Raw genomic sequence first — 25701 nt, 5'->3', positions numbered from 1 at the left:
ATAGTGCTGAGGAACAAATGATGTGTATGGCAGAAATTCTTAAAAAAGGAATGAAGTCCTGGCTTTGTATTTGTGTATTAAGAGAACTAAGAACTTGTCTTTAGAGTTTAAGCATGAAATAATTTAAGTGCCAAAAGTAGCTTGAGAAAAAAACACAACCTAAATACTAAATGATGAAATAGTATCTTAGACCACTCTTTCAACTGATTTTTATGCAACCATAACTTATGTTTCAGGAGATAAATATTCATCAAGGAAAAGCTGATGATATTGTCAAATGGACACTGAACACTTTTTACTTCTTAGAATTAAAAGTGAGGACACTGGTGCTTTGAAATAAATCACTCTCACCATAACAAATAGAATTAAACATTATTAAACTTTAGAAACGTGTGATCCATGAATGGAGCACAATGGTATGAAAGGTGATAAATATTCTCAAGTCTAAGTACTTTTTTCTCCCAAGGAAGATAACTAATAATTCAAAATCTAAATAAAATTGACTCCTTATTCAAAGCTCTGTTCTGTACTCCAGCAGGAATAGATAAATAAGAGTAAATTACACATATACAAACATCAAAAAGATGTTCTAAAATATAGATACTGAAAGATAAGGTGTCATACCAAAAATGTAGGATTATCACAACAACAACAAAGCAAAATTGTAATTAAATGTGGAAAACAAAGTCTCTTAAAGGTGATTTGGGGAAGGTACTATTATCAGTGTTTATTAAATATTACCCAAATGAAAGAATTTTAACTTGGCAGTCAAAATACATTGGTTAAGAAAAGTACATTTGATTATGAAACTACAGTAATTTACCCAGTTCAAAATTATGCTAAGTAATTTCATTTGGATTAGGAATTGATTGGATGAATTGTATCCATCTAAAATTCACATGAAAGCCTAACCAGACCCTAAAAATGTGACTGCATTTAGAGAAGCGGTCCTTAAAAAGAGAAATAAAGTTAAATGAGGTCAAATGGGTAGATCCTAATCCAATGTTATTAGTCTTACACAAATAGATTAGAATACACCCAATGACAGCGGGCCAGCCATCTGTAGACACAGAAGATAAGCCATTTGCAAGTTAAAAAGAGAAGCATTTGGAGAAGCCAAGTCAGCCAACACCTTTATCTTTGATGTCCAGCCTCAAGCACTGAGAGAATGAACTTTGTTGTTTCAGCTGTTACAGGCAGCCCTAGCAAACTAATACAAACAATACTTAGAAAGCAATGAGGGAAGGAACAAGGTAAACAAATGAATACCTGATGCATGATCACATTGTCTCATTGTGCCAGAAAGAACATCTTACATATAGTAAGCTACTCTGACATAGTTTCCATACTTTCCTTGCTTTTATTTGGAACCACTCCACTCTATCTACCTAGTTGCCAGTTCTTACATGTAGCAAACTCCCTGTTGTTCATAGATGGCTCAAGATGGGGCTGTTAACCAAACTCAGTTGATCAGAGACCTTTGCCTGAAATAAAAAAGTCTCTGCTAGGTGCAAGATGCAAAACACTGCCAATGCAGGAGCCATGGATTACATTGTTTAGGAAAGACCATTCTAAGTTTACTTGAAAAATCACACACTGCTGTAGTAGAAGGTCTCCTGATTCTTGTCTCCAGCAGTTCCTCAGGTCCAAAGATACTCATACTCTTTGCAAGTTTGGTTTGTTCAGCCCATTTTTAAAAATTTTGACAGTTAATATGCTCATCCACAATTTGAAAATAAAGCAGAAAAGGTCTTATTTTAATAGAGAAATACTTAAAACCCTACCACACTATTCCAACATTTCCTACGAGAAAGTTGGACTAATAAAGTTAACAAATTAAATTTGGAAAATTCATTATGTCTTTCTGATTTTGCTGTCATTTTGTAGCTGATTCTTGAAAGTAGGACTAGCTGTTTCCTTTTATCACTGGCCTAAATGAATTGCTTCTTAAATCTACTTATTTTAAAGTGTCTTGGGAGAGGGGAAGGGAGGGGGATCGGGGGAGAAATGACCCAAAGAATGTATGCATGAATAAATGAATAATAAAAAAATAGTGTCTTGCTCTGATATCTTGCTTACAAAACAACTTTCTTATTCTGGTAGTAGAGAATCTGGTGAAACCTCATAGTAAAAAGAGAATACATGTAGCCACATGAAATGTTTACTGATCAAAATCAATGAGAACTCAGAAACTTAAAAGTTACCTATTTTCTTAGATCGCTTCCCCAAAAGAGACCCAAAACAGCAGCAATTACTTTTACCCATGGCAAGCATCCCTGGGCAATCCTAGCATCTAAACCTTGTTGCCAATACCCACTGACAAGAAAGAACAGAATACTTTAATTATTAGTGAAATTTAAAAAGGAAGAAAGGGAGGAGAGCAGGAAGGGAGGAAGGATGGAAGGGAGGAAGGAAAGAAAGAAGCAAACATGCATTGTTTCAGGAATGACCTTTTGGTCCCACCCTTCCCCACCAAAATAATAAAAATAAAATCTATTCACCAAAAAGAGTGAAGGTCTGTTTTGAAAGGCTAAGAAAACCAACCTATATGGCTTCTCCTTGGCTAAATTACAACAAATTAGCCTAAAAAAGAAAACAAAAGGGAAAAAAAAGAAAGAAAAATAACCAGTAACAAATAGGGCTGGATAGAATATATTTAGTCTGCCAAAGGTTATAAGTTCATAAAACTGGAAGAAAAAAGCTAATTTGAAAGATGCCATGAAGCACTAGTAATAGGTGCATTAGTTAACACTCAATTGCTATGATAGAATACCTATGAAATAAAAGGAAGAAAGATTTATTTTGGCTCATAGTTTCAGTCGTTTCAGCCCATGGTCATTTTGTTCCACAGTTTTGGGGATTTTGGTGAGGCAAAACACTATGGTGAGGAGCACAGAATGGAGCATCTCATGGAGACCCAGAAGCAAAGACAGTGAGAAGAGCAGAAGTCTCAATATCCACTGCAAGAACATACTCCCAGTGACCTAACTTCCTTCCATTAAGCTCTACCTCCAAAAATTTTTACCACTTCCAATGGTGCCATAACACCACAGGCTGGTAACTAAACCTTCAACACATGATTGTAAGGGGATAGTTAAGATCCAAACCATAGAAATAAGTTAGAAGTTCATATAGTTAATTTTTCATTAATAAATAGTTAATGCACAGTTAATTTGCCTTCCTAACTATATGAATGCTTATAAAATGTAGATATGTAATTTGTTCTGGGTAAGTAGGGAAAATATATAAGGTAATGACACCAAAAGTGAGTGTGTATGAAGACTGATCAGCACAGATGGTCATACATAGTAATGCAGTTGAAAAGGAGCCCAAAAATTAATTAACACTAATGCTTTTATTCCAAAAACAAGAGGACACATTATACGTTCCAGATGTTTGATAAATTAGTAGAATATAGAAGTAGAGAGATCACCTTGCAGAAGTAGTCCCTCATATCTTAGTAGATATAAATGCTGGATAGATCTATATAATAAGGAAATAATAATGAGAGCTCATGAGTTTTAAAAAAGGTTGATATACTGGCTCTATAGATCATAATAACATGGAAATTATTATGCAGGACTAGCAAGTAAGACTTAACAGGAAAATTTAATGGTGAGAGAACTTGCATTATTGAACAAAATTGAAAGTAAGACTTAAACTTAAAAAAATGTACAAAGGCATATGCCAGGTAGAGTTTAAATATAAAAGGAAAGTCCAAACCAATGGCAAATATCTTGGATTTGAATATGCAGCAAAATCAAATAGCTAGACAAAAATCATCTTTTCAACAATGCAGATTTGCAAATTTAAGAAATGACTTTTTTTGTAAGTCCAGCATGGATATTACTTAATCCTGGGAAAGAAAAAAATAGATAGCTCTGAAATTCCAGTAAAATAGAAAATTTCTACAAAGTTTAAGAAGGAAGAAAGGGATAAGGAGAAATGTAAACACCTATTAAAATTTTTAACCAGAATTAGGGTGCACCACTTATTTGCTTTAGGAGAATCTTAAGTGTTAAGAGAAGGAGGGAATCCTGCTGTGTCAACATAGATGAATGTGGAGGACATTTTGCTAAGTAAAATAAGACAGATACAAGAAGACACTAACCAGATGATCTGACATGTGATGATGAAAAAGTTAAAATCATAGAAGAAGAGCTAAATAATGGTTCCCAGGGACTGGAAGGTACATGAACTAAGCAGATGTTGGTCAAAGGGTAGAAATAAAGTCTGTAGATCAATAGCATGGTGACTGTGGTGAATACTACTACATGTAAACTTGAAAATTCTGAGAGTAAAGTCTTATCACTACAAAAATGTGAGATGATTGACACTACTTACCTTAATTTAATTATTCCATAATGCATAAATATGACAAAGTATACTGTACAGCACGAAGCTATACAATTTTTGTCAGTTAAAAATAAAATGTCATAGGTCATAAAAGTAGACATGTTTAAAAGAACACACAACAGGAAGTGATTAAAGCATTTAAGGTAAATTGAAGTATTTGATTTGGTAATTTAATTATACAATGGAAAAAATGTTTACACAAAGTTCAAACCAATATGTATCCTGAAATTTTAATTTAAACTATATTACAATATATTGGCATGTAGAATTTAGTGAATATTTTGAGAAAAATTGACTTAAACTAAAAAAAAGTAATTCTTAACTAATTTGTAAGATTAGTAAACAGGACATTAAACTAAGCATAAACATTACTGAGAATTCTCTAAGCAGACATTAAAAATCTTGTAGTAATACTGATTACTCATATAATCCCCCAAATGACTTGATATCAGAAGCTGTTAAGAATAAGCTAAATAATTACTGTTGAAGTAATTCAAATATTAATTTCTAAGCTCTAGACATCTAACAGTGAATCTAACAGGCATAGCTTCTTTCCTCACAGACCTCTGGGATTACTAATAAACAAATACTTAACTCCTCCTAAAATAAATAAAATGTGTATTACCACTTATAAGTCAGCCTCTTGGTTTTGCTTAGTGCAAATCAATTCTCCACAGCCTAGCACCTTTTGGCTAAAATAATAAAATTGATTTTCAGAAGCAACAAAGTTAAGAAAAAGCTGTGATAACTCCAGTAACACACAGCCATTCCATAAAGACTGTTCTAATGTATATCACTATACTTATTTATCTTTTAATTGCAATATAGATAATTACATTTCTGCTAAAAATAAAAGAAACTGAAACATGTCACTACACACGACATTATTGCTTTAAAAAGGAATGAATTTCATCACAAAAGATTATTACATTATTAGTATGTTATTAACTGTGGCATTATGAGGAAGTTATCAATTGCATTTCTCTGATGTGAATGTTATTCAGTGGACTATCCAACCAGGTTTAAAATATTTAAGAGGTACAATTTGCTCTAGATAGTTTCTTACATAGTATTTAATTGACACAGTACAATTGTTCTGCCCTAAATCTGCAGTTACAAAACAGCAAAAGGAAGAGAAGTACGGCACAGAATTTGGGAAAATTCAAATGCAATGCTTCCACTGTAATCATGATGTATTATTTTCATGGCATGGATGGTTGAAAATATATAAATGGAGTACTATCAACAAAAGAAACTCATCTGAACCTCAGTGTTCAGGGACTTCCATACAGAAGTATGATTGACAAATAATTGACTGCACAGTTGATCTCAGCCTGCAGGCTGACTAACCTGCATTAACCAAAGTCTTCATCCTAAATTTTATGCTTGGTGTTTCTACTTGGTGAGCCCCACTCTAAGATAGTCAGGTTTGGTCACCTTATCCTAAGATTCAGTATGGCATCCCTCATTCTAATCAAAGACACTCCTGAAAGGTATGACAGACCACCTCCCATAGACACAGGGGAAAGGTCTACCTCTTTCTGGGGAAGGTCAAGTTCTTCACCATACATATGCTGTTTCTGAAGCCTCTGCATGGACGGTAACTTGACTTAGTCTTAAATTATTTGTGCCAAAATTAAAAAAAAATATATGTCATTTTCTACTTTGTCAGATTCCAGAGACTTATCTGCAGACAGGAAGGATCAATGAGTTTATGAATTTTTAGCAATGTTTATTTTTAAAATTAACCATAATAGATAAATAAATAAATGAATAATTTACTAAGATAACATAATGCTAAAATAACCAAAATTTTGTATACATTCTCTGGCTAAAGTTCTTCTTCATTTCTTCCTATGTCTTTTTTCCAAAATCACCCATATGAGACTCATAATTTTGGTAATAAAAGTTAATTTATTTCCTTATTCAACAATATTCACTGAAAGCTGGCCAAGTGTTTAGATAGTAATATATTTGGAAAAAAGAACAAGAAAGAAAAGCTTCCTAATCTGCATAATAAACATTTATACAAACAAATAAGATAATTTCAGCTACCAAAATGGTATTGTTACTTTAAAAGATTAATAACTAGTTGTAAATGGCAACTACTTTAAATGAGGCACACTAGGAAGACTTTTCTAAAGCTATCATCTGGGCTGAATCAAGAACAGGAAGAGGTTATGTGAAAATCGGGGGGAAGGGGTGCATTCCCATGACAGGAAACGGCAGGTATAAATTGTCTAAAGTGAGTGTGAACTCCACCTACAAGTGGGATAAAGAGAAGGCTCAAGTCGATGGAGCATGGAGGGAAGCAGAGAGGAGAGAAGAATGTATGATGGAGGTCATGGAATACCTTTTAGGCAAATAAGGAGTTTAGAAATCACTGGAAAGTGACATGCCCAGATATTCGTTTCAGAAAAACCACCCTGTTTGCTCTACCAAGAGTGCATTGTAAGAAAAGTGTTTGCTCAGTGAATCCTAACAGCCAGAATGGTATGCATCATTTCATGGTTCCTAAAGGTGAGAGTCAGAAAACAGAACTTGCCAAAGACCCCTGCCAGAAGGAAGTTTCAGAACAAAGATTTAAACATGGGTCTCCCTGAAGAATAAACTCTCTCCAGGAAGCATCCCTTCACGCAAATGTCTGTGCACAGACATCCATATTTGGCTGTTGGAAGTGAAGGTAATCTTAAATATGAAGATCACTAGCATTTTACTAGATGTTTAAATGTAAGTGATTATGTATGGTTTTGAAAGAGAGGTCCTGATTGGTTTCCTTACAACTTTGAAACAAACATGCCCCCAGTTTTACTGTTTTCCATGGAATCTCAACAAGTTAACAAAGCTATATAGGACGTGATTCCATTTTCTGTATAGAATAAAGATAAATTTGATCAGATCATAGATGATGCACTACTTTCCTTCCCCATAATTCCTTTTGTGTAGAAATGATACTTTACTATGCCATTTGATAGTTTTTAAATCTAATCATTCACATTTCAAGTGACATTTCCTTCCTTTTTCACAGTTGCAAATTTAATCAAATTTCTTGTTACACTTCTCTCAAAGAAACTAATATTCTATTTCCTTTATGAAGACTCCCTCATTGGCTTCAGTCAATATTATGGGTTTATACTACTATATTTATCACTCATTTTGAAAGTAGATATGAGATATTATTATTATAATTGTCATTGGAGCTTCCACAAACCTAGCTCAGTCCTTAAAATATTTATAAGTTCATACCATGAATGATTATTTATTGCGAACTTACTATTAGGTACTAGCAAGTATCACACTGTTTTGAAATTTGTAATCTATTGCTTAGCTACAAAAATAATTGATTTTAAACTATGATACCTAAGGTAGAACATTTTTTACTTCATAAGAAATCTTTAGTTATTCAAAAAACTTTCATATTTTATCTATAAAAAGTATCTATTGTATTGGAGCTATGTTGGGAAGGAATTAATTCATCTTACTAAATCATTTTCATATTAATGTACTTGGTATCAATGCACAAAGAAATACAAGCTTGTAGGTAGAAGAACCATACCACAGACCATTACAGTGTGATATTTTTCACATAAATCAGAACTTACTACCCACTTGAAAGTTTGAATTTATGTTGTTATATTCGAATTATACTTCAATGACTAAAATAAAATGCTTGCTGCATCACCTAAGGGAAAGAAGGACAAACATTTCAGCAATATAACATAGCGGACATTAACAATTTAGAAGCAATTTATTACCAAGAGAAATCACTTTAGTGCTTAAATACCTAGAGTGAACTATTAACGTATATAACCCTACTGCTTATTCTTTGAAGGAATAGTTTAAAACGTGCAATACTGATATGTACTCTATAAAATTATGATGACAAGATAAATACATATTTGCAAGATAATATATTCAGAACAAAAATATTCATAAACATACATGTCAACATTAATTTGTATTGATTAATGTACAAATAAAGTATTATTTGAATAAAAATCAGAAAAATAATAGTAGGTGATGAGACTCATGCTAGAATAGAATTCATTCATTTGTTTAACTTAGCATGTTAACTAAGTCAACTGCAGTGATGGAAGAGTAAAGATTTGCAATTGAAGGCTGGCGGAGAGGCTGAAGTAGAAGGAGCACCTGCCTTGCAAGAGATGCCCTGAGTTCTAACCCCAGTGCTGCCAAAAAAAAGAAAAGGAAAAAGACTTCCAAATAAATATATCCCTCTGATTAGAACAATATAAAAATTACACAAAAGTTTTTCTTTCTCCAAATCACTGTTAAAATCAGAGAGAAAGTAAAAATATGATGTCCTGCTTGCTCATTCACATCAGTTTCTGCTATACATGTCTGGACTGTAAAGAATTCTAACTGAACAGTCTTCTACATTTACTATAATTCTAGTTTAGTCCTCAAGATAATAGATGCAAACCATTCAATTTAACTTCATTAGTATAGAAGGTAATAGAATTTAAAAGGTGTGCAAATGATGAGGATTAAAGAAAAATAAATTTAGAGAAACATTTTAACTGAATGAATTATTAGATGAAATTTAGTTGCATTAAATACAATATTTGTATGAGTCTTTTTCCCTCTGGCAACAAATTTTCATTTCATTTTTATGCTTATACATTAGGGTTTTATTTTTATGACCATTTTTCTAGAATACATTTTCCCCTTCCTTTTTTTCCTTTCACAGAAACAACAGCATTGTATTTATGAGATAAAGTTCCAGTTATTAGTGCCATGTACACAAAATTGTATGGAATGTAAGCACTAAAAAATAAAAATGCCTTCTTGATATAGTTAAATCTATATTTGCTTGCATTTTATAAATCTACCCACTTATATGTAATGTAAAATCAAAATTAAACTAGTCTTTATATGTTTATGAAGTTGCTTTTATCTTTTTCCCATATAATTAACCATTGGTTCTAAGAATCAGACTTTGTAGATTTACTTCATGAATTTGAGGAGACTTTTGGAGGATAATGAAATAAAAAAGGCTCCCTACTTAAAGATGAAAAACCAATAATTCAGAACGCTAAAATGAAGCCCTTGCTGATCATTGCATTCTGCTCTACTCTGCTGATGAAGTCACCAGTAATAATAACATACCAATTTCCTTGAACATAAAGATCATTAATGACATTGATTACATAATTAAAATACTTTCCCTTAAAATTTGTCAAAATTCGTATCTGAAGAATTAATTTACACATGCTTTTGTAAACAAAGAAGAATCCATTTTTATAATCTTTCACTTGAGCTACATCAGACATTTATCCTCTAAAATATCATTTCCATTTTGTTTACCACTTCCAGAGACACCCAGCATGCATATCACAAGTCCTAGCACTTTTACAATTCTGAGATACATTACATCCCAGATTCTGTAGATGTTAAGCTATCAGTTCTTTTGTTTAAAGGTTTCCATCACACCGTCTTACCTCAGTTATCAGCACTCTTGCCTCACTCTATCAAGAAAGTGGCCCCTCTGTGATATACCATGTTTTCCCCTTCTCTCCTATTCAAAATGCTTCGTCTTGTAAATCACCATTATTCTTGTGGGAAGGCAATTTAATCACTCATCCTAAGAGTCTTAACAAGTTCCTAAAAGTGTTCTTGGCATTGTTATTTGATGTGAAAGGAAGACTTTTTCATAACCACAGATCTGGTTACATTTCTTTTAGATGGACAATAACCTATATGTTATAAAAGGCTGCCCTGGAGGTCTTCTAGAAACATGTGATTGGGTTTGACTTTAAAATCATCCCATATAAAACATCCAGTGTTGTTCCCCCTTGTGCAGATATCTATACATTAAAATGTCAGGTGTGCAAAATGAAGAAAGGCTAGCTCTAAGTCACTGCATGAAAAAAGACCTGCCCTGGAGAGCTGCTAGATTCACACTGGATTTTATGTCAGCTAAAAAAAAATTTATGTTGAATTTAACACACTAGGATTTTTCATGGTTTATTTCTTAATATTTTATAACTTGGTCTATCCTAAATAATAAATGTTCATTCTATTTTTTCTCTTACTTCATATGTTACCTATTCTAACTTTATCTTTAAGGTCTGTTATTTCCCAATAATTGTTTTCCAGAATAAACTTTAAGCAGTCTTAAATTTTTATCTTTTGGCAAGCCCCTGTTACTTTCTTTGTATCTCTAGCATTATCAATGTCCACATTGGCAGTAAACCTATACACAACTTCCTTAGTGGGATTTATTTTCATTTTTACCACTTAATAATATTAATTGCACAAAGTGGTTTCAATGTAGGATTTCCATAGATGGATATAATGTACTTTGATCAAGTTCACTCCCTCTTTAACACTCTCTCTTTTTTTTTTGTTCATTTATTCACATGTGCACACATTGCTTGAGTCATTTCTCCACCCGTCCCCCCACTCTCACCCTCCCCCCCCCCGCCCCGCTCCTCAGTTTCAGGCAGGTCCCATTCTGCCCTTGTGACTGATTTTGTTGAAGAAAAGACATAAACATAATAAGAAAAACAAAGCATTTTTGCTAGTTGAGTTAAGGATAGTTATACAGAAAGATTCCTACTATTACTTTCATGTACTCATGTGTTACGATCCATGTTGATTCAACTCTAACTGATCTTTACATTGGTTCCTGATCCCCTGCTAGTGATAACCTGTCATTTTAAAGTTTCTGTATTAGTTCCTCTGGAGTGGGGACACCAAATGCTTTCATGTTTCTACCTACTCCTATATCTCCCATATGTGCTCTCCCCTTGTCATGTGATCCAAGTCCAACAACATTTCTGTATTTGCCTCTAAAGTTCACATATGAGGGAGAACATATGATTTTTTGGTCTTCTGAGCCTGGCTGACCTCACTCAGAATGATGTTTCCAGTTCCATCCACTTACCTGCAAATGATAAGATTTCATTTTTCTTCATGGCTGAGTAAAATTCCATTGTATACAAGTACCACATTTTCTTGATCTATTCATCAGTAGTGGAGCATCTTGGTTGTTTCCATAACTTGGCTATTTGAATAAAAATGTGTGAGAAATGGTCTCTAAACTGAAAAGACCACCCACACAGTGGGAGAAAATATTTGCCAGCTATACATCAGACAGGGGACTGATAACCAGAATATACAGGGAACTTAAGAAACTAAACTCTCCTAAAATCAGTGAACCAATTACGAAATGGGCAACTGAACTAAACCAAACTTTTTTCAAAAGAAGAAATTCAAATGGCCAAAAAACACATGAAAAAATGCTCACCATCTCTGGCCATAAAGGAAATGCAAATCAAAACCATACTAAGATTCCACCTCACCCCTGTTAGAATAACCATCATTCAAAACACCACCAACAACAAGTGCTGGTGAGGATGTGGGAAAAAAAGGAACCCAAATCCACTGCTGGTGGGACTGCAAGCTGGTGCAACCACTCTGGAAAAAAGTTTGGAGACTTCTGTAAAATCTAAACATAGACCTGCCATATGACCCAGCAATCCCACTCCCGTGGATATACCCAAAGGAATGCAACACAGGTTACTCCAGAGGCACCTGCACACCCATGTTTATTGCAGCAGTATTCTAACCCTCTCTTATTCCACCATCGCCTCTCCCCTATTTCAGACAGTAGTTAGTGGGTACATTATGCTATCTTTATGGATATATACAATTTTTACATATATAATTTGTTATATATATGTATTTATATACATATATATAAAATGTATTTCAATCTTGCTCACCCTCAGCACCCTCTTCTTTCACCCTCCCACTGGTTCCCCCTTCAGGGCAGTCTGCAGTCCTTCTTTTATACTCATATCCTATTATTATTATCATCATCACCATTTTAGGTCTAGATTCCATATATGAATGAAACGTGATATTTGGCTTTCTGAGTTTAGCTCATCTTACTGAACATGATAATCTCAAATTTTATCCATTTTCTCAAAAAATGACAAAATTTCATTCTTCTTTTGTGTACATATACCACATTTCCTTTATCCATTTATTGGTTTGGGTGCACCTAGGCTGATTCCATAGATTGGCTATTGTGAATAGTGCTGCTACATAAAGATGGGTATATAGGTATTTTTGTGGTATGTCCACTTATACTCCTTAAGCTACAGGTCCAAGAGTGGTATACCAGGGTCATATTGATGTTTATACTGGCAATATACTTTTATACAACCTCCTTAAGGGGAGTTGCAAATATTAAGTTTTTAAATTTCTTTACTTTAGTATTTTAAGTGATGTCCATGAACACTGGAACATCTGGAAAGAACTGAGTTACTATATGTATATATACATATATATGAAATTTATACATTATTTATATATTATTTATACATTATATACTGTACATTATGTGTACAATATTGCATGTAACGTACATATATGATCTTGTATTATATTATTTCATGGAATATTTATTGTATTAATTATATTGTATTGTATTATATTATATTATTACATTATGTTATTTTTTCAGTACTGGGGTAAAGCCCAGGTCCTTGAGAATGCTAGATAGGCACTCTACCTCTGAGCTACATCCCCATCCCATATATGTTAATTATGGAACAAATTGTGCTTGGGATGCTAATGATATAAATTCATTGGAACAAGAATTGATGTTTCAATTGCATTGCAAATGTGTTTGCAACTTTATGATGGATGCTTTTGGTAATAATAATCAGAAAGCTGTGTCTAAAGAAAGGTTCTAATTTATAATATAAAAATATTTCTAGAATTATTTATTCTCATTTGCAAAAACTACATTTCCTTAGGCACTTTGGCATATCATGGAGTTGCACTTAAATGAACTTATGTTCTCAATGTGATCCAGCTTTAAATTGCAACTTCCAAAAGCCACCAAGGACATGAAGGACTGAGGATGTACTATAATTTTAAATATTTTAATCCAGACTATCACCTGCTACCTGTACATACAGTTAGTGAAGGGTACACAGTGTACTGAAAAATTCTCATTTTGACTGAGCAGTCTAACTTTGGATCATTATCTCTCCTAATGGCACGCTCTTTCTCTGCAAAAGGGATGCACTCCTCCCTTAGCTCACATATGTTGGTAGGAAAAATTCTGAAAGAAAATTGTAAAATGTTTTTCAAATATTTTAGCTACCAAGTCAACTAAGGATTTCAATTCTATTGGTACTAAATAGAGTTGGCTCATCCCATGCATTGAGTTTTCTTTAAGGCCAAGGTCAGCCCAGTGCCAACAGATTTTTAAACCTGAAATTATTAAATTATAAACAATGTCATAAAGAACTGAAAAGTCCTGCTTTATAAATTATACAGGTATAATAAATACTTTACAAAAAATAAAAAAGTAAATGAGATATGGATGAATGAATCAATATAAAATACTTTTGCTGATAAAGTAGAAATAAGAAGTAAATGGCAAGGAGAAAGGAGAAATTAGAAATTAAATATAAAAAGCAGTAAAGAAAAAAATACAATGATACTATTTATATAGTTGACACTATTTTCATGGTAAAAGTACTATAGAGTTTTTCTTATTAAAAAGTCTTTATATTGAAATTTTCTATCCACATTTAATTTCCCTAATGATTATCTATTTCCAATTATACTTTGTTAATATCTATAGAAATGCTTATCTCAGTTGAAATCAGTTCTATTATGATTTTATATTTAGTTATGCTGGGTTTCCAAGATATTGGTAAGATATGATTTAAGTTGATTCATGTCAGTCCAGTTATTATAGTTTAAGCAATAATTACCCTGCTAAAAAGTGAAGCACTTGTTTTCTGTTACTGGGTTCCATCTCTCAGATGTTATTTCTTCAACAAACTAAAAGATTTTGATGTTTCACTGATTTTTTCTCTTGAAGACCAATGCTCTTTTGTGCTTACATGTTGTTGATATAAATCTATTCTCCATTAAAGTGATTTAGATTCCTCTATGCAGATTACACAATTTATCTAGCACTTTAATTATACTTATGTCATCCTCATGTTGACTGATAGTTTGGCACATGTTCACATTTTGGAGAGTAAAGCACTTAATGAAGTTAATTTTGAGTAAAAATGAAATTTTATTAACCATAAATGGTGAGATAGAATCTCCTGTCTGAAAATTAGCTTCAGCAACACATTACTATTATTTTATAACTTCAGAAATACAGTGTTTGAAGTATCTGTAAAATGTCTATGATTTTACCCCATTTACAAGGCAACTTTGGGTCTGCCATAGTTTTGTGCATCCTAGAAGACTGTGATGAAAACATCTCTTTAATATTTGAAGACACTTTTACTTAATAGTTACAGCTACATCTTCCACAAGGATCTTAGGCCTGCTATATATGGCTGACATGACCCTCTCAGTAGCAAGTTTTTTAAGGAGTCCCCACAAATCCATAGAACTTTCTGCCCCATCCTCATAACATCTCTTAAATTTTCATCTCGTTTCATCATAATAGTTAGGGAAGTTTTCTTGGGTAGACGACGGACTGCAAAGCATTTAGGTTTAGGGTTAGTGTCTCATCATCCTCCAAGAGGTCACCTTTGTCAGCATTGCAATTCCAATCCAAGACAGTACAAGCCCTGATACAGTTTAATGATTCATCCCTGGGAGTCTGTACCATAAATCTGAGAGAGCCAAAGCTTCTTTCTAGTCACTAAGACACACTATCATGTCACTGCAAAAAACAACCAAAGTGCTGCCATTAATAAGCATGATCTCTCAAGTAAACCTGCCAGACTTCTAGTGATTTATCTAGTTTATTTGTATAATAGTTACAAATTTCCCACTTTCAGTATAAGTACAAGAGTTACTTCCCACTTTTCTGAAAGGAGGTAGGACTCTGCTCATGTAGAAAGTCTTGGTGTTAGCTGTTTTAATAAAGTACACTGAGGCTGACAATCAGATTGTCAAGGAAATCCACCCCCGACACCCCACCAGACCCCAAGAAGAGAAGCACTGCTCAAACTCCCATTATTCTATGTGCTACCAACTTTCCAATTCCTTTGTACTAAAAAGCAATGAAGTGGAGGGAATGTTATTGCATGGTTATCTACTAATCTGGTCAATTATCTGCTACCAATTCTTAGAGACAGTCCTTAAACACTGTCAATCAATCCCCAAAGCCTTCCTGAACCATCCTCTTCCAGAAAGAGCTTTGGCTGTCTCAGATTTCTTTTTCATTTTACATTTTTGACACATGGTCTCCCTGTGTAGTCTAGGCTGGCCTTGAAATTGCATTCCTTCTGCCCCAGCCTACCAAGTGTTAAGATGTAAATGTCTGCCACCAAACCATGCAAACAGTACCCTATTATCTTTTTCCTCCAGTGCTGGGGATTGCACCAGGCTTTGGGCATGCTAGGCAAGCACTCTACCAGGAGATATGAAGCCAGCCCTTCCATAGACATTTTTCAGACAGATTCTCAAGATAAATCATGCCACCTAAAAATAAGAGTTATTTGTTAAATGAACAGATGGATGTTTAGAAGAATGGACAGCAGTATGGCTTAATAAAATCTGGAGCCTCATTATCTCATGCCTTGGAGAATGAAAAACTTTGCATTTCCTTTTTTTTTATACTACCATGGGATTGATACGATTTAAGCTTCAGGTTCATCATAACACTCTTTTCTGGAAAAAAAAATAGCTTATAATAAATGAAAGGCTGATTCCAAGACATTTGACATAGCATTTATAAAACTATACAATGTAACATCAATCTAGTTTCTAACAATGACCTATTATACACTCTGCACCATACTCCAATATCATTTAGACATTCCTCTCTGTATCCTCCTCACAATATTGCTTTTTTCTCCCATTATCTATAATTTCATTGTTATTCAATTTTTAAACCTTCTTTTACTGCTCCATTCAAAGTGAGTTACTCTACTTTCAAACTTTTATTGAACAAATTATGTGGGTTAACCACAGAATTATTTGGTCATATAAGTCTCACATTGCTAAATTTTTATTTTATATTAAAGTATGCTCCTTCCAAGGAAGAATTTGAGCTCCTAAATGACTGTTAACTACTTGATGAAATAAGAGATCAATACATAAAGGCTTATATGTTAATATGCTCTTAGAATGTATTTGCATAGTTTTTCTTTCAGATATATACTTTAGAGTGGGCAGCTAATTAATTAGTATTCTAAATTCTAGTCACACTAATTTTTTTTCTAACCCATCACATTTGTTTACAGTAGAATGATACATGCAGTCTTCTAAGGACAATTTTTCACAAAGCTTTAGTCAAACATTTGCCAGCAATGATGTTCCTGATATCATTTGACCTGTATTATAACCCGATCCTAACATTTGTTTCTGTTTATAATGATATTAACTGAATTAGGTCTGTTCATACACAATAAAAACTGTTTGAACTGCATGATCTCCAACACCACTTATAGCTTTAAAAATATTCCTGATTGTGTTGATAATAAAAACAACAGTATTTTTTTGTTGTCATGATGATTTTTACATTTACTTCCTTCATAACCATTTTCTTCTTCGACTAATTGCTAGTTCTCAAGAAACAGGCTAATACTTATTTTTTAGCAAGAATGAACCCCAATTCACATTTTCAATAAGGTATTATATCACTATTTAAATTTAAAGATTAAATAAATGCAAAATATATGAGGTTAAAGGTATATGAATAGATTTGTAAATGAATTCATTTGTTCCCACTATTTCCAGAAAAAGTAGGGAAGATAATTCCAAAACATAAGAAACTTTAGGCAGCTGTACCTTTTATGATGCTATAAAATCAGATTAAAATTAGACAGTTATTTATAGGCAAGGTCTGGGTTTGTTTCCTGCAATAGCTCGTAGCTGCTAATTCGTCAAGCTCCATAGCCAGCTAGGAAATGTAACCTTCTAAGCTGTATTAGAAAACTTAAGAATCACTAAAGGAAAATGTTAAGATATCTAAATCAATTTTAATTCTAAAAAACAAATCTGAATAATTCACAGTTAATAATTCAAAGTTAAATACCCCACCTCCTGCAATTTCACACACTTCAAAAGGAAAAGAAAATACATAACAAAAATTAAAATTAAAGTTAAATCTGCAGAATCCTTTGCAATAACGATTAAAATGCTATGCATAAGGTAAAGCTTTTCAATGTCTTTCATAAAAGAAAAACTCTGGGAAGCTTTATATTTGGAAAGAATCACTTAAAACAGGCTTTCTTTAAAGAATGTGTGTAAAAGAGTAGAAAAGTATAAACCTTGTAATTTTTATAAGTAAATCTCCCGCGACAGACACACAAAGCAAGATAAATTTTAAGATTGAAATTTACTCTTAAAATTGAGAGTGTAGATGAGTAAAAGTAAATGAAATATGTGATGTAATTTACTTTTAATTCAAGATTATTATCACTTCTTGAGTTTTTAGCTGTTCAATTTGAAAATACAATCTGCTAATAATATTTATTTATGTTGAGATACTGGGTTTTGAATTCAGCACCTACACCTTGAGCCACTCCACCAGCCCTTTTTTGTGATGAGTTTTTTTCAAGATAGGGTCTCTTGAACTATCTTGCCTGGGCAGGCTTAGAACCGTGATCCTCCTGATCTTTACCTCCTGAGTAGGTAGGATTACTGGCATGAGCCACTGACACCTGGCTATTATTTATATTTAATTTTCTAGAAATAAGTGAAAACCAACATATTTCTATGGATATTGCTATCTTATTCAGAAATTCTAGAAAGCTACATTCTTTTTCTTTCCAGTCACTTTAATTTAAAAACATACTTCTTCTTGTGTTACAACTGACATTTCTACAGAAACTAAAGATGTGTAAATACCAATGTAGAGCTATGCGGAAAAATGCAGGTAATCACGTTGCCAGGAAAGACAACCAAGAAAATGTGGAGGTCAAAGTGGAGGCAGATGTTTGTGCCACCTGGTAAAGACTCCAAAGGGTCAACGTGCTTCCTAACTTAGACTTTCTTTGTTTTATTTGGAAAAATCAACAAAACAAAACAAGATAACAAATACTTCATGTATTTTTTGAGTAAGGTTTATAATTGTTAGTAAAACTCTTAAGATTGAGTAAAACAAAAAATGATCTTGTAAGTTTTTCCAATTTGTATCTAGTGAAACAAACTGGAAAAGTTTTCCTTATATGCGATATATTCTCAAATTAAAAAACAGTGAATTAATAATAAGTCTGAAAGTATTGCTAAGAGAAGGAAGTAAATACCAAAGTTAAATTAAATAGAAAGTAGCAAAGGAGTTGGGCACCCATGGCCAACTAGTTACACGGGAAACTAGGATCAGGACTATATCAATTTGAGACCACCACAGGCAAATAGATCACAACACTCATCTCCAAAATAACCTGAGTAAAATGAACTGAAGACATGCTCAAGTGGTATCGTCTGCTTTGCAAGAATGAATCACTGAGTTCAAAACATTAGACTCACCCAAAAAAAAAGAATAAAAAAGAAAGGAGGAAAGCAAAAGAAAATATTAATGAATCTAATAGTTGGTTTATTAAAAAGCTAAACAAAATTGTAAAACACTTAGTTAAATTAAGACAAAAATAAAATGACTCAAAATCAGAACTGGAAGAGGAGACATTAGTACTGAAAACACAAAAATGCAAAGCATTGTGAATCTACCATGAATAAGTATATGCCAACAAATTGTATAATATCAAATAATTGAACAAATTCATTGAATCATAAAGCTTATCCACACTGAATCACAAAGAAATTGAAAATTTGAACAAACCAATAATGAATATGGAGATTGAATCAGTAATCACATGGCTACCATAAGGAAATGTACAGGACCAGACAGCTAATTTTAAACCTCTGCTATGAACAAAATTCTGTCATGTTTGTTGTGTGATTGTGGGTTTCTTTGTTAATATTTGACTGGTATGTTGTTTTTCATTCTTCAATTTGAATTTTTTGAAATTGCTTCGTTTTATATGCATTTTTCTTAAACTACATACTTGCATCTTCTGTTTGGAATCAGGTAAGAGGCTTTTTTTAATGGGTAAATAGATCTAGTTTGCATTTTTGATATATTTGTTATATATGTCCTTTTTTTTCTTTGTTCATTTATTCATATGTGCATACATTGTTTGGGCCATATATCCCACTGGCCACCGCCCCCTTCCTTCTCTCTTCCACACCCTTGCTTCCAAGCAGAACCTGTTCTGTACTCTTCTCCAATTTTGTTGAAGAAAAGGCATAAGCAATAACAAGAAAGAAAGAGCATTTTTGCTAGTTTAAGATAAGGATAGCTATGCAGAGAGATTCCTAGCATTGTTTCCATGCACATGTATATTTGTTGTATATGTCCTTAATACTGGCCATTTGCTATGATTTTTGTTTTGTTTTCCTTTTATAGTTTAAATTTTGTTTAGATTGATTGTGTTCTGTCTAGATATCACTCTTTGAAATGCTTTTTCTTCTTAATTTTCTATTTGTTATTTACAGGACTGAATACAAGATTCCTATTATGTGATTTATCTCTTAATTCTATACTGTGAAAATATCACCCACCAACACTCTCATCTAACATCTTCTTTCTACCTCTTAAATTTACTATTGTATAATTTTCGGATGGCTAATCTTTATTTTCAATTTGAATGTATTGAGAAGTGTCTAGGAAATTACTAAAATACTCCATGGGCATGTGTGTAAGGGCTTTAAGAAGGTGAACATGGTGAATGTACTTCCTATACAAGAATGAATAAAAAATTTTTAAACCTGTTGACATCACCATAAGATCTGTTGAAACTATTCCAGGAGGGTATGAAGAATAGTGGAGGGGGTACATTCGAGTATGATATATGCTACAATGTAACTCCATCCAGCACAACGATAAAAAAAGAGAAAAGAAGGAGACCCAAGTTAAAAAAAATAGAGGCGATGAACCAATTCGGATTATAATACATATACACGTGGAAATGTCACAATGAAATTCCCTGTATAGTTGTCTTAAACAAAAATGTCATTTTTAAAAATAAAAATGAAGAACAGGAGAGCAAAACAGATCCTTTCTGGAGGGGGGGTTGTTGGTACCAGTGGGAGGGGAGGGGAACGATATAAGAAAGCGGTGTGGGAGGGCGAATATGGTGAAAATATTGTGCACTTATGTATGAAAATGGAAAAATAAGATCTGTTGAAACTATTCCAGGAATGGGAGGAGGGGGAATAAAGAATGATGGAGGGGTGAATTCAGCTATGATATATTGTAAAGACTTTTGTAAATGTCACAATGTACCCCCAGTACAATAACAAAAAATAAATAAATAAAATAAAGATGATTAGATCATGAGGACTCTAAAGAATGGTTTAATCCATGGGTGGATTCAAAATGTGAAGAGACTATTGGGAGATGGTGGAAATGTGGAAGGAGCCTGGTTCAAGGATGTAGGAAACTGGGGATCTGTTTTGGGTGGCTTTATCCTGCCCTGGCCCTATTTACTGCTCTGCTCTGCTTTCTGTCCACTATGATGTTAGCTTCTTGGCCATGGCCTCTCCACCATGAGCAAAACAAATCTTCTATCCCTTAAGTTGTTTTTGTCAGATGTTTGGTCATAATTAGGAGAAAACTCAGAACTATATAACTCATAGTGTTATTTTTGAAATATCATAAAATTTAAGCCGTAATATATTGACTTCAAACTAGGAAAGATGAGAAACAAAGTGTAGTTATATTCCTTTGGTTTCTTCTCTTCCACCTCACAATTTTGAGTTTGTGTGTGTAATATTATTGATGGTGACTTACACGGTCTGAGCTTACAATATTTACCTTTTCACAGAAAAGTCCTGCCAATCAAGATATGAATGAATAGATTTGTTTTTTAAATGAATAAATTAGCTTTAAACTCACACGTTAAGTCTTATACCTCCCTCCCCCCTTTTAAAAATAAAATCATATTCATTCATATCCTAGCACACAGATTTAATTATTTTTTAATTGCCTTATAAATTCTCATGAGTGTCATCATGCCTGAGTTTCTGCCTCCTTAATATTTTTATTGCGTCTATTTGAATGACAAGCAGACGTGTAAAAACTCTCACTCCACACTTTCTGTTCTGCAGAACTTTGTATCTATTAATTAATTAATAATGACATTGGATGTGTTTTTTGAGAAAAGTATGAGAAATATTGGAAATTTTTCTGAAGGAGACTTGAGTTTACAGCCTAAGTGACTGCATAATTATTTAATCTTGGATTTGATAAATTTTATAGGAAATACCTGATAGTCACTTTGTATCAAGTTTCTTGAAATATTGTACAATCTTTACAACTCTCACATTTATTTTTTTCTCTTTATTTCAATAATGTCTTAGGACTTTTTCTTTACTATTCATATGTGCTCATTTCTTTATTTCAGGAACTCTAGCATGCTCATTTTGCTCATTTTGAATGCTGTTGGGCATTTAAATTGTCCTTTCTAAGTGATTTAATATTTCCTTCTTCCTTCAACTGAGCTATTTCCAAAAACTTCTGCTCCATCACGAATTCAAGTTTTCAACTCTAACTTCCATGTTCATTGATATGTCTACTTAATTAATCCTTTTTTTCATGGCTGATAACAAAAAATTAAATCATGTCATTTTTTTAGAAAAATGGACAGAATTGGCAATTGCCATGTTAAGCAAAATAAGTCACACACAAAAAGACAAGTTGCACATGTTTCTTTTACATATGGAATCTAAATACATAAAAAAAAAAGTAAATTATGATGACCTGAAATAGAGGAGGAACTAATGGGGACAGGAAAAGGGATTGAGGGAGGGAGGAGGGAAGGGAGGGCAAACGAAGGTTATAGGGAGGATGGATTAGAACAAAGCAAGACACATGTATGTTGTAAAATGACACCAAGAAGCTTGTTAATCTGTACAACTAATATAAATTAACATTTTTAAGAATTAATTAATCCTGGAAAGGTCTTGCTCTTTTTTAAATTTTACATTCTTAACTCTGCAAATAGTACTTTATTCTCTTGATAAATGTTTGCTTTTTAAATTACCATGTTATTGTTGTACTGGGGTTACATTGTGACATTTCCAAAAGTTCTTACAATATATCTTAGTTAAAATCACCCCCTCCATCATTCTCCTCAGTCCCTTCTCCCATCATTCTTAGACTAGTTCATTCTGTTGATATATCCTTGAATCTTTGATGCATTATTTCCAAATCAATTCTCCCTTTTTTTAAGTTCCCCTGTCTTTATCTACTGACAGAATATGATTAGCTAAAAGTTATGCCCTACCACTTAGGCACAATTTTTCATAGGATAGCACTTTTAATTTGTGTTCAACTACTGAGAGAAAATGTAGTACTTTTACCATTATTGTCATAATATTAGATGTGAGGAAACTAAACACAAACACTAAATTACCTGCCCAAGACGACCACTGGCTCAGGTATTCAGCCCACCAGCATGGGTTACAGAGTCTGTTTGTACCCACGACCCTTGCACTACTGGCACAATTCTTGGGGAATTTTCTTCTGTTTCATTTTTGTTGTTGTTTTCCAGAATGAAATATCTATGTTTTCATAGTGCATTTTAGACATTTTATTTTCCATCTTTGTTCATTTCCCTCATCTTTTTGCTGAAGTAATATCAGATAACCTACCACAATTTTTTTCATTTTTTTTAAATTAATGTTGTAAATTTTATCAATACTATATAATTGTTCTAATATAGTGTTAATGAATTTTTATTGACATTCCATAATGATTGCTTGTCTTTCCCTAAGAGCTTCATTTGAAAGACAAGGTATTCTCTGGTCACAGGTTAAGAAAAGTATTTTGTTTTGATTTATTGACTTATACATACATTTTATTAAATTCATAATGATGGAATTCTAAGATTCACAGTTTGTCACAGAAGAGTTCTAGTTGTCTATACACAATTTCTAAGAGTAAATACTTTTTTGTTCAATTAATTAATTTGTCATGTATAAAATTTATAAAACTGCTTGGATTGTGTCATTTAAATCTACTTAGTGCTGGATATAATTAAAACCTAAGTAATAAAATCTTTACCTCAAATGCATAGTTTAAAATACACAATTATAGAGATCCCAAGGTGAATAAAATATTGACATATTTGTCCTTGGTTGTTGTAAAGAAACATGAATAGAAATTAATCTTTGCCAAGACATTTATTTGGAAATTGAATTGCATTTTTACTTTTTCAAAATAGAGCTGGATCTTGGCTCAAGTGGTAGACAGCTGCTTAGCAAGCAAAGGCCCTGAGTTGAAACCCCATTACTGCCAAAGAAAAAAATATGGCCAGCGAATTTGAGCAATAACACTATAAATATAAAGTCATAATAGATATGCTACTGCCTATTACTTTACTGCTTACAGTTACCATGACAATGAATGCTGAGTAGCTTTACTGATAACCAAGGTTTAAACCATTTTTTGATGATACCTCTTATAGAAACATTCAGTTTCATGAATTCCTGGTTTCATGATTTAATTTTTAACCAAGACTACTAAGAAAAAGTCAGAGAGAAATGTTCTAATATGCATGAAATTATTATTTTATATTCTATTAATTTCATGATAACAGACTTGAAGAAGAGCTAATGGAAAGATAAATTTACAAATAGAATTGAGGACACCGGCCCACTGAAAAGCTTGCTTATTGACTGATCAATTATGATTGTCTAGTAAGATTATGTAGACATGAATTTAGTTTAAGTGTGGCTCAAAACATGCAATCACTTTCCTTCTTGTAACTCACTCAGACTTTGTCACACAATTCAACAGTTATTTGTATATTTATGGTTTTCTAAGTTTTCAAATATTTCAAAATGTTAAGAATTTAAAGGGTTGTCTTTGTTGGAAAATTCTTTACATATCCAACTTTTACCTGCTAATCTTGAGCATCAACTAGGACTACACAAAGCAGTAAACTAGCTAACTGATATGCATCAATTTTAAAATCATCCCATATGCATGGAATTATCTTAAAATAATCACAAATTCTTAAACTATGTTCTTTGAATTGTGAACATTTTTAACTAGCTCAAATAGAAATTGGGAAAGAAACAGAAGAAACACATTAAACAAAATATATGTGTGTGTACATATGTACATATATATTCACATATATGTGCATACATCTATAGGATGCTCACACATATCCAACCTGAATAGGAACAGTCAAATTTAAGGTTACAAAAATTGGACTATTGAGTTGATTATTTAATTTGGAATTAAATTTATGCATTGTGTTTTAACTATTTCACATCATTATCAAAGAATTGAGACGCAAGTCTCAATCATGTTTTCATATATGAATACTAATCATATCCTTAAGTGTACTTTAAACTTAAAATTTAAAAAGTAATTTCCTTTTATTTTTTTCTCCTCAAAGACATCTGCAGTACTAACAATTTGATTGATTACAACATCACTTCAAATGTCTGCCTTAGGCTGTCAACATCTTACACATTTTTATCCTGAGGTTCTGCTTTCAAAACTCCACACCAATGGTGCTTCTTAAAAATAGGTTCTTAGGTTCTTTATCACACTATGAATTGCCCATTGTAGAACAATCTGTCATTGTAGGGATGGATGAGAAAATGTTTTTTTGTTTTGTTATTTTTGTTTGATATTTTCAAATTTTTATTTTAGCCTTAAAAATTTTTTTTCTCTAACATGAGCCCCAAGATGGAGATCTTCCTATTTTCATCAGCTAACTGTTTTACTTCCTTTAATATTTGCATTCTGAAATAACTAACTGTCTTCTATACAGCAACCAGTCTAGAGAGCACAAAACATTAATAATTCTTACCTCATCAGTTAGGGCTAAGTGAATAATATTAAAAGTGTGATTTAAAGTAGAATTAGCTGGATATTTTTAAATATGCTACCTTAGAACTCTGAATAGTGTTTACACAGATTTTTAGTTAATCTATACTTGACTTTAAATTCTATTCTATAACTCATATTTTTCACTAATTGATAGGTCAAATGACATGTTCTTTTACATTGAAATTTTCTTTTAACTTCCTAAATCAGAACACCATCTATTTTAGTGGTTCTCAACCTTTCATTTTCATTTAGAAATTCATGCACAAATTCTTCACATTTCTCTCACTAAAGACAGTGAACCTTCCTCCTTGACATAAAATCAACAGGGCTCCTGTGAGAAACATGAATGGGGAGACAGAGAATTACCTGAGTTTGGGGGGGAAGATGTACAAATTCTTTTCCCTGTCCTCCTCTCCAATTCCTGAGGATTTATTTTATGGCCCATTTAAAGGTAAAAATATAGGTGGTACTCAGAGATTATTTTTAGTTTAGGTATATTGCTCTTTCCTTTCTCATAACAGAAAGAT

At 32.7% G+C, this 25701-nt stretch overlaps 1 protein-coding gene across 10 annotated transcripts in view; it reads right to left on the bottom strand.

Annotated features, from left to right (window-relative positions):
- The window catches only part of Ccser1 (coiled-coil serine rich protein 1), a 1264311-nt gene that overhangs the window by 1032176 nt on the left and 206434 nt on the right, over positions 1-25701 (bottom strand). The window lies entirely within an intron of this gene.

The sequence above is a fragment of the Castor canadensis genome, chromosome 9 (assembly GCF_047511655.1).
Source record: "Castor canadensis chromosome 9, mCasCan1.hap1v2, whole genome shotgun sequence".
In the NCBI taxonomy this organism is placed as follows: domain Eukaryota; kingdom Metazoa; phylum Chordata; class Mammalia; order Rodentia; family Castoridae; genus Castor; species Castor canadensis.
This window is presented reverse-complemented; position numbering and strand designations above follow the sequence as displayed.